Raw genomic sequence first — 8,810 nt, 5'->3', positions numbered from 1 at the left:
AAATAAAATAAAATAAAATGGGACAGCAATAACCTCAAGAGACCAACTCTCAGATTTGCTGTGGGACCAGATGAAGCCCCGGTATCTTGTGTGAACAGTCTCCATGGCTGACCATTTCTGTCTCTCCCACTAGCTTGGGAGCAGGGACGTGGCTTCTTGCCTCTCTTGGTCCCCGGTACAAACCTCAAAGCAGGTTTGTTGAACAAACACATGAAGATGAGCCCAGGAGAGGGACCAGGAAGTAGCAGGGCCTGGTCCATGACTCAGATAGGCTTGTCCCTGAACCAAGGACACAGCCTGCCAACATAGCCCTGAGCCACGCCCTGGGCTACCAGGGGGACTGACGCCACAGTGAGAAATGACACCTTTCTGTTGTTAATTTCTTTGAGACCAGTATGAATTGAGACATAATTTCCTTTTCATAATTAGAAAACACTAATTAATGGTAGACGGAGCAAATGAGATCATGGTTGGTCTCTTCCAAACTTCCCTAACGAAGGAGGGGCAGGAGTTATCTGCAGTGTGTTCAAAGTCATAGGCGAAGACTCAAGAATTGTGGATCGCAGTTTTGCCTTTGTGGGTAAGTTACTTAGGGGCAGTTCTTATTAATAATCATTGCCAATCTCTGTTGAGCACTTGGGCTGAGCCTGGCCCTTTGCCAGGTGCTTTATATTCATTTCCTTGTATGGCCGTGACACTAACCCTCTCAGACTGGTACCACTACCACCCCCCATGAGAAGAGATAGAGGAACCCAGGCCCAGAGAAGTTCACTAACCTATCCAAGGGCACACAGCAAGTAAGTGGCACAGCTGGGTGCCTCATACTCATTCTCCCTGTTTTCTAAGTCCTTTGTCCTTATCTTTCCCCAGCACACGGTGGGTGTGTCATGAGGGTGGTGCGTTACACTATTTCACTGTTTGTTTCTTGGGTTGATGACTTTTAGGGGGCCAATGCTAGGTTCCAAAGGAGAGGGAAGAGAAAATATGCCCCAAACTTGGACTTTCTGCCTGGCCCTCCTGACTCACTGAGCCACATTGCACGGATGACTTATTCATTGGCCTTGACCTCAATGGGTTTGGCCACCCTTGAGAGTGAAGTCACACCTCCAGCTTTCCAGTGCATTCATTGGTTCCCTCATCCAACTTCAGGCAAACAGGCCGGGCTGGGCTTGCTTGGGGTCAGGGATAGGAAAGCACACAAAGCTTCCCCTTGTCCCGAAGTTGTGGCTGGACTGCTCACTTCTGGCCCAAGAGACCCTCCAAGGGGCCCGTAGTAGATGGCTAGGGCCACTGTAACAAAGCACAACTAGCCGAGTGGACTTAAAGAACACATTTGTCTCAACAGTTCTGAAGGCCAGAAGTCCAAGACCAAGGTACAGGAGAGGTTGGTGTCTTTTGAGGGCCATGAGGCAGAATCTGTCTCATGCTCCCGTTCTAGTTGCCAGGGGCTTGCTGGCACCTCACCCTGACCTCTACCTTCACTTCATGGGTGTTCTCCCTGGGCTCATGTCTGTGTCCAAATTTCCCCTTTGTATAGTGACACCAGTCATATTGGATTAGGGCCTAACCTGATGACCTCATTTTAACTTAATTACCTCTGTAAAGACTCTATTTCCAAATAAGGTGACATTCTGAGGTACTAGGGGTTAGGACTTCAGTATATCTTTTGGGAGGGACACAATTCAACCTCTTAAGAGCCTGTGCTTCCCAAAGAGCCACCTGATAATAACATGTTCTTGGATCGACTGTCTCAATACCATAAAGATGTCCATTCAGCCCAGGTATATATATCCTTTTCACATGATCTTCATGAAAATACTGAAGATGGTTTTTTAATTTTTTCCTGGAGTTAAACAAGTTACTTCTGATATGAAATAATACACAAGAAAGGCCAGGAAAACTAAAAAAGAAGGGCAGTGGGGTGGGGGTAATCCCTACTAGATATTTTTAAATGCCATAAAGTCTCTGCAATTAAAATAGTATAGTTAGGAACATGCATAGCCAGACAGAGCAATGAACAGGATAGAAAAATCCAGAAATTTGCCCAACTGCATACGGAAGTTTGATGTATGACCAAAGTGGCATCTCAAATCACTGGGACATGATGGACTTTTAAATAAGTGATCCTGGGACAATTGAATAGCCATTTTGAAAAAAAGGTAAAAATGGACCCATACCTCACCAAACACTAAGTACCAAATGGACCAGAGATTCAGAATTTTTATTTATTTTTATTTTTTAAAGATTTTTCCTTTATTCATGAGAGAGAGAGAGAGAATGAGAGCACGAGTAGGGAGGAAGGGCAGAGAGAGAGGGAGAAGCAGACTCCCCACCGAGCAGGGAGCCTGACCCAGGGCCCAATCGCAGGACTCTGGGATCATGACCCTAGCCAAAGGCAGACACTTAGCTGACCGAGCCACCCAGACACCCCGAGATTCAGATTTTTTTTAAAGATTTTATTTATTTTTTGAGAGAGAACAGCGGGAGAGAGAGGGGGCAGAGGAAGAAGCAGACTCCCCACTGAGCAAAGAGCCCGTTGCGGGGCTTGATCCCAGGACCCTGGAATCAGGACCTGAGCCAAAGGCAGAGCCCCAACTGACTGAGCCACCCAGGTGTCCCGAGATTCAGATTTTTTTTTTAAAGATTTTATTTATTTATTTGAGAATGAGAGATAGAGAGCACGAGAGGGAAGAGGGTCAGAGGGAGAAGCAGACTCCCCGCTGAGCGGGGAGCCCGATGCGGGACTCGATCCCGGGACTCCAGGATCATGACCCGAGCCGAAGGCAGTCGCTTAACCAACTGAGCCACCCAGGCGCCCCAACTGAGATTCAGATTTTTAAAATGAAACCTTACAAATTCTGGGTGAAAACATGAAGGGATTCCTTTATAACCCAGGAGTGAGGAAAGCCTTTCAATTTAGGATTCAAAATTCAGGAACAATAAAAGAAAAATTTGATGAATTCAACTACATAAAATTAAAGCAAATTTTTTAAAAAGCTTTTCATGGTAAAAACAAACAAACAAAAAACCAGCATAAGCAAAGCTTAATAAAAATACAAATGGGAGACAATACCCATAACTTAAAGACAAAGGGTAATTTCACCAATATATAAGGAGTGATTAGAAGTAGAGATGAAAAAACCCAAAATATGATTTTAAAATAGACAAAAGCCAAGAGCAGATAGGTCACAGAAAAAGGATTGCAGAAAACCCTGGACGTGTAAAAAGATGCTCACTGATCGTCATAATAAGAGGCAAGAAAATTATAACTACACTGAGAGACTCTCATCCATCAGATTGGCAAAAATCCAAAATTTGTGGGCTGCCTGGGTGGCTCAGCCGGTTAAGCATCTGCCTTTGGCTCAGGTCATGATCCCAGGGTCCTGGGATTGAGTCCCACATCAAGCTCCCTGCTTGGTGGGTAGTCTGCTTCTCCCTCTGCCTGCCGCTCCCCCTGCTTGTGTTCTCTCTCTGTCTCTGACAAATAAATAAATAAAATCTTAAAAAAAAAATTCAAAATCTGATAGCACCCTCTGCTGAGACAAGGGAAATTTGACTATGGGCTGGTTGTTAGATGATATTATAGAATTATTAATTTTGATGTTTGCTTAGGAGCATATTTTATTCATAAAAGATACATGCTGAAGAATTTAGCAGTGAAAGGTCATGATGTGGGCGCCTGGGTGGCTCAGTTGGTTAAGCGACTGCCTTCGGCTCAGGTCATGATCCTGGATTCCCGGGATCGAGTCCCACATTGGGCTCCCTGCTCGGCGGGGAGTCTGCTTCTCCCTCTGACCCTCTTCCCTCTCGTGCTCACTATCTCTCATTCTCTCTCTCTTGAATAAATAAATAAAACCTTAAAAAAAAAAAGAAAGGTCATGATGTTAGCAACTTGCTCTAAGTGTTCGGAAGAAAATATCCAAATCAACAAAGTAATGGCAAAACACTAACAGCTGTTGAGTCTATGTGGTGGGTAGAAGGGTGTTCGTGAATGGTGGGCTTCCAACCTTTCTGTATCCTGCAGTTTTTCATCATGAAAGGTGGGGTCCAGTCACATGGCCTCAAGGTGAACTCCGGGTGAAGTAGAAGCCGTCCATGAAAGCAACCAGCTCAGCTGAGGTGGTAATAATTATTAACATGATCTAATGCTTACTGTGGGGGCCAGGCACTATTTCAACAGCCAGCTCATTAATCTTCATATTGTCCTCATGAAGAGTTTCCCATTTACAGATGAGGAAACCAAGCCCTCAGCAATCTGGTAACTGTCACATCCACGGAGATTTGTATTCCCCCCAGCTCTGCTGATAGATTTTAAGCTGATATATACACCAGACCCTGAGAATCATTAATAGGGTGTGGAGAGGCAGCCTTAAATTGGACTAAGTTATTAAACTGGACCGACCATTATTTTACTTAATGAGTCATCCAAAGAGTTAACGGGGATCTTCCTGATGCATCTTAGAAGGACTAGCTATTTTTAAGGGCTACTATTCTCTTCTCTGATTTACACTCAGTAATTTCAGACACCACTTAAATAAAAATAGAGAACAAGGAGGTTGTAATAAAGCAATTGGGCATTCAATCTAATGATTCACATAGCAACCTGTCAATGGAGAAAGTTATGGGATTCTCTAAATCAAGGTGTGCGAATACAAGAAAACTTACAATTGAAGTGAATCTGAATCACGTTCCATAGTGAATTTAACAGTGCAGAGTGCTTGCATCAATCAAACAGTTAAAATTCAAATGGTTTATGATTTAGAGAAAAGTAGTACAGCCCTGCCCGAGTGCCTGCATTCAAATCCCCTTCTGCCAGTAACTTGGAAAGGCCATGTTGGGGGCAAATTGCATATAGCCTCCCTTTGCCTCAGTTTCTCATCTCCAAAATGGAGATGATAGTCGCACCCTCCTCCAAAGCTCTCAGGAAGGATAAGGGATTTGAATGAACGAGCTGGAAGGACGGTGTGTGGTTTGGAGCACGCAGGCCCCTCGGTGCTCAGTCAGAGCTGCCCCTAGAGCCGACACCAACAGCTTAGCCCGTGGTGGCTGGCCCTGCTGCGTGACTCTGGAACTCACACCTTTTTATAGGGCGTCCACTCTGGGCCGGGCCCCTGCGGGACATCCTCCCAGCCGGGGAGAGAGAGTCTCACCACTCAGGAAGGCAAGAACAAGGGTGGAGGGGGAGAGCCCGCACAGGTGTGGCACACAAGAGGGGAGGGTGGGCAAGGAACGGTACTTCTCAAAGGATTACATCTTCTTGGGGTACAACAACAAGACAAATGTACTTAATGCCACTGAACTAGACACTTAAAAATGGTTAAGATGGTAAATTTTAGATTATGTGTATTTTCCCCCAATAAAGAAAATTTTTTTGATGGATAATATCTTCTTGGAACCTCCAGCCTGTGAGGAGTATTCTTACACTGAATGTATAGGTGAAGAAATGAAGATCCAGAGTGGGGGAGCATAGCCCCCCGCCCCCAGGACGCCTTCCTCAGACCCATTTGACAGAGGTGGAAACCTAGTTTTCGAGGCCTTGACTTGCCCTGCTCAAGTTCACTCTCCTGCAAGAACACAGGATTGCCTGACACCCAGGCGGGGGCATCTTCCGCCACAGCCCCCACCTACCTACGCCTGGTCTGGGAGCACCGCAGCTCAATCCCAATCCTAGTGCTGTGGCAAACTCCAGATGAGGGAGGGCATGCAAAGAGATCCTGTTTCTTAATCCCATGCAAACAGAGAAGGTACTTTCCTGGTTGCAAGGGATAAAGTAGGGTTTCCAAAAGCAGAACCACCTCTGCTCCTGGGAACCCTCCTCCCTCCTCCCCACCTCCCGGCACCTACATTTCCTATCCAGGAGAAATCAAGTGCAAACAAGCTTCAGGTTGGACCCCTTGTCTTGGCGTAGCTGGGGTGCCTAGAAGAGGCACGTGTTCACACAAATTTCAACTGAGTGTGAGCAGCAGCTGTTCAGCCTCCAGGTATCCCCCACCCAATGCCTCCTGAATGTCTTCCCATCTGCCTAGAGGGCCTCTCCCCCCCTAACCTGGAAGGGTGGGGCAGGGGACAGAGTGCCCCAGAGACAACTCTTTCTGGACCTTCCTTCATCCAACACTGGCCAAGTATCAGCTTGGGCCCTCCTTCCAGATATATTACTCATTCTTGGAACTCTTGGGACCATCCTGAGAGGGGAGAGGTATAAAGTCTGAAGTGCCAGTGCTGTGGAAAAATATAACGCAAGGAAAAGTTTATAGTGTGGGGGGCAGGGGTTGGGGGTGGGCAGAGGGGTTGGATTTAAGTACGCTGTTCCAGGAAGGCCTCAACAAGAAGTAAAGACCTAAAGAAGTGAGGAAGTGAGCCATGGGGTATCTGGGGGAAGAACAATCCAAGCAGACATCCCCAAAACAGGAATAAGCCTCAGGGGAGCAAGAAACAACAAAGAGGCATCCCCATTGAAAGAAGGAAGTAAAACTGTCCTTATTCTCAGACAACATGATATTCATATAAGGAAAATCATATATATAGAATCTAAAAGAATATACTATGAGAGGGCACCTGGGTGGCTCAGTTGGTTAAGTGACTGCCTTCGGCTCAGGTCATGATCCCAGAGTCCTGGGATCGAGTCCCACATCGGGCTCCCGGCTCAGCGGGGAGCCTGCGTCTCCCTCTGACCGTCTCCCCTCTCATGCTGTTTCTCTCTCGCTCTCTAATAAAAAAATAAATAAAATCTTTTTTAAAAAAGAATATACTATGAGAACTAATAAATAAATACAACAAGGTCCCAGGTACAGAAATTAATTCTTTTCTACATGCAAACAACAAGCCAAAAATGAAATTAAGAGGATTAATCCACTCCTAATAATACCAAAAAGAATAAAGTACTTCGGAATAAGTTTAACAAAGGATGTGCAAGGCTCCTACACCAAATATTATAAAACTTTACTGAGGCAAATCAAAGAAGATCGGAATAAATGTAGAGACATTGTCATGCTCTTGGATTTTAAGACGTAATCTTAAGATGGCAATACTCCCCAAACTGATCTATAGATTCAACATGATCCAGATCAAAATTCCAGCAGGGTTCTTTTCCCCCAGAAATTGGCAAGCTGATCCTAAAATTTATATGGAAATGAAAATCACCTAGAATACCCAGAACATTCTTGAAAAAGAACAGAGTTGTAGGGCCTCCCTTCTCTGAGTTCAAAGCTACAGTTGCTAAGACAGTGTGGTACTGGTATAAGGACTGCAAAACAGATCAATGAAACAAAACCGAGAGTCCAGAAATAACCCTTACATTATGGTCAATTGATTTTTGACAGAAGTGCCAAAGTAGTTCATTGGAGGAAAGGATAGTCTGTGTAACAACCAGCACTGGGACAATTGGTTCCTCATCTACAAGCAAAAGAACTTAGATCCTCATCTCACACCATGCACAAAAAATTAGCCCCAAGTGGATCATTAACTTAAATAAAAGGGCCAAAATAATAAACCTTTCAGAAGAGTACATAGGAAAAATATCGTCAAAGCCTTGGGTTAGGCAAACGTTTCTTAGCATGGTTTATAAAATAAAATATTAGCAAATTGAAATTCATCATGATTCAAAACTTTTGTACTTAAGAGCCACCATTAAGGAAGTGAAAAGGTAATAAACTAGGACAAATTATTTGCAAAATCAAATCCTATAAAGGACTTGTATCCAATATTTACAAAGAACTTCTACATGTAAGTTCTCAGTAAGAAGGAAACAACCCAATCCAAAAAATAAGCAAAAGATATGAACAGATACTTCTTCAAAGAAGATATATCGACAGCCGAGACACACATGAACAGGTGTTCAACATCATTAGTGAGAAAATGCAAATGTGAAATGAGATCTGTATCACACCCACTAGAATGACTATAACTTTTTTTTAGAAAACAGGTAATAACAAATGTGGCTAGGATTTTAGAGACACAGAACCCTCATACATTGCAGGAAGGTATGTAAAATGGGGCAGCATCTTTGGAAAATTGTTTGGCAGTTCCTCAAAGAGTTAAACATAAACTTACCACATGACCCAGCAAGTCAACTTCTGGGTGTCTACTAAGAGAAACGAAAACATATGTGCACAGGAAGATCTATGAGTCAGTGTTCATAGCGGCATTATTCATAATAGCCCCAAATTGGAAACAACCTAAATGTCCATCAACTGATTGGTTAGTAGATAGGCAAAATGTGGTAAATCCATATACCAGAACACTAATCAGCAATAAAAAGAACCAATGAATGAATGACAGGTGCCACCATATAGATGTTATAAGATGTTATATATAAGATATTATAAAGATGTTGTAATAAGTGAAAGAAGCCAGACACAGGAGATTTCATGGTGTATGATTCCACTTATGTGAAACATCCAGAAAAGGCAAATCGATAGAGACAGTAAATAGATTAGTGTTTGTCTAGGGCTGGAGTGGGAACGGGGATTACTTATGAATGGGCATGAGGGAGAGACCGTACTGGGGGACCATGAGAACACTCTAAAATTGATTTATGGTGGTGGTTGTACCACTTGGTAAAGTTAACCAAAAGAGCATTGAACTGTTTACTTCAGTAGGGTAAACTTATGATATTTAAAACATACTTCAATAAAGCTATTCCAAAAAATATTCAGTTCAAGTTTCAGTTGAGATTCAATTTACACGTGGTCCAGGAGCCCTTCCTTGGTTGTGACAGGCTGGGATAGATGCCACACTTTTGCCATCGAGCACTGTGGGTCATAGGACCACAGCACAGCCTCTGTGCAGTGTTGAGACTGGTGTAGATACTG

The sequence above is a fragment of the Callorhinus ursinus genome, unplaced genomic scaffold (assembly GCF_003265705.2).
Source record: "Callorhinus ursinus isolate GAN/ISIS: 27379988/994484 unplaced genomic scaffold, GSC_fseal_2.0 scaffold3, whole genome shotgun sequence".
Classification (NCBI taxonomy): domain Eukaryota; kingdom Metazoa; phylum Chordata; class Mammalia; order Carnivora; family Otariidae; genus Callorhinus; species Callorhinus ursinus.
This window is presented reverse-complemented; position numbering follows the sequence as displayed.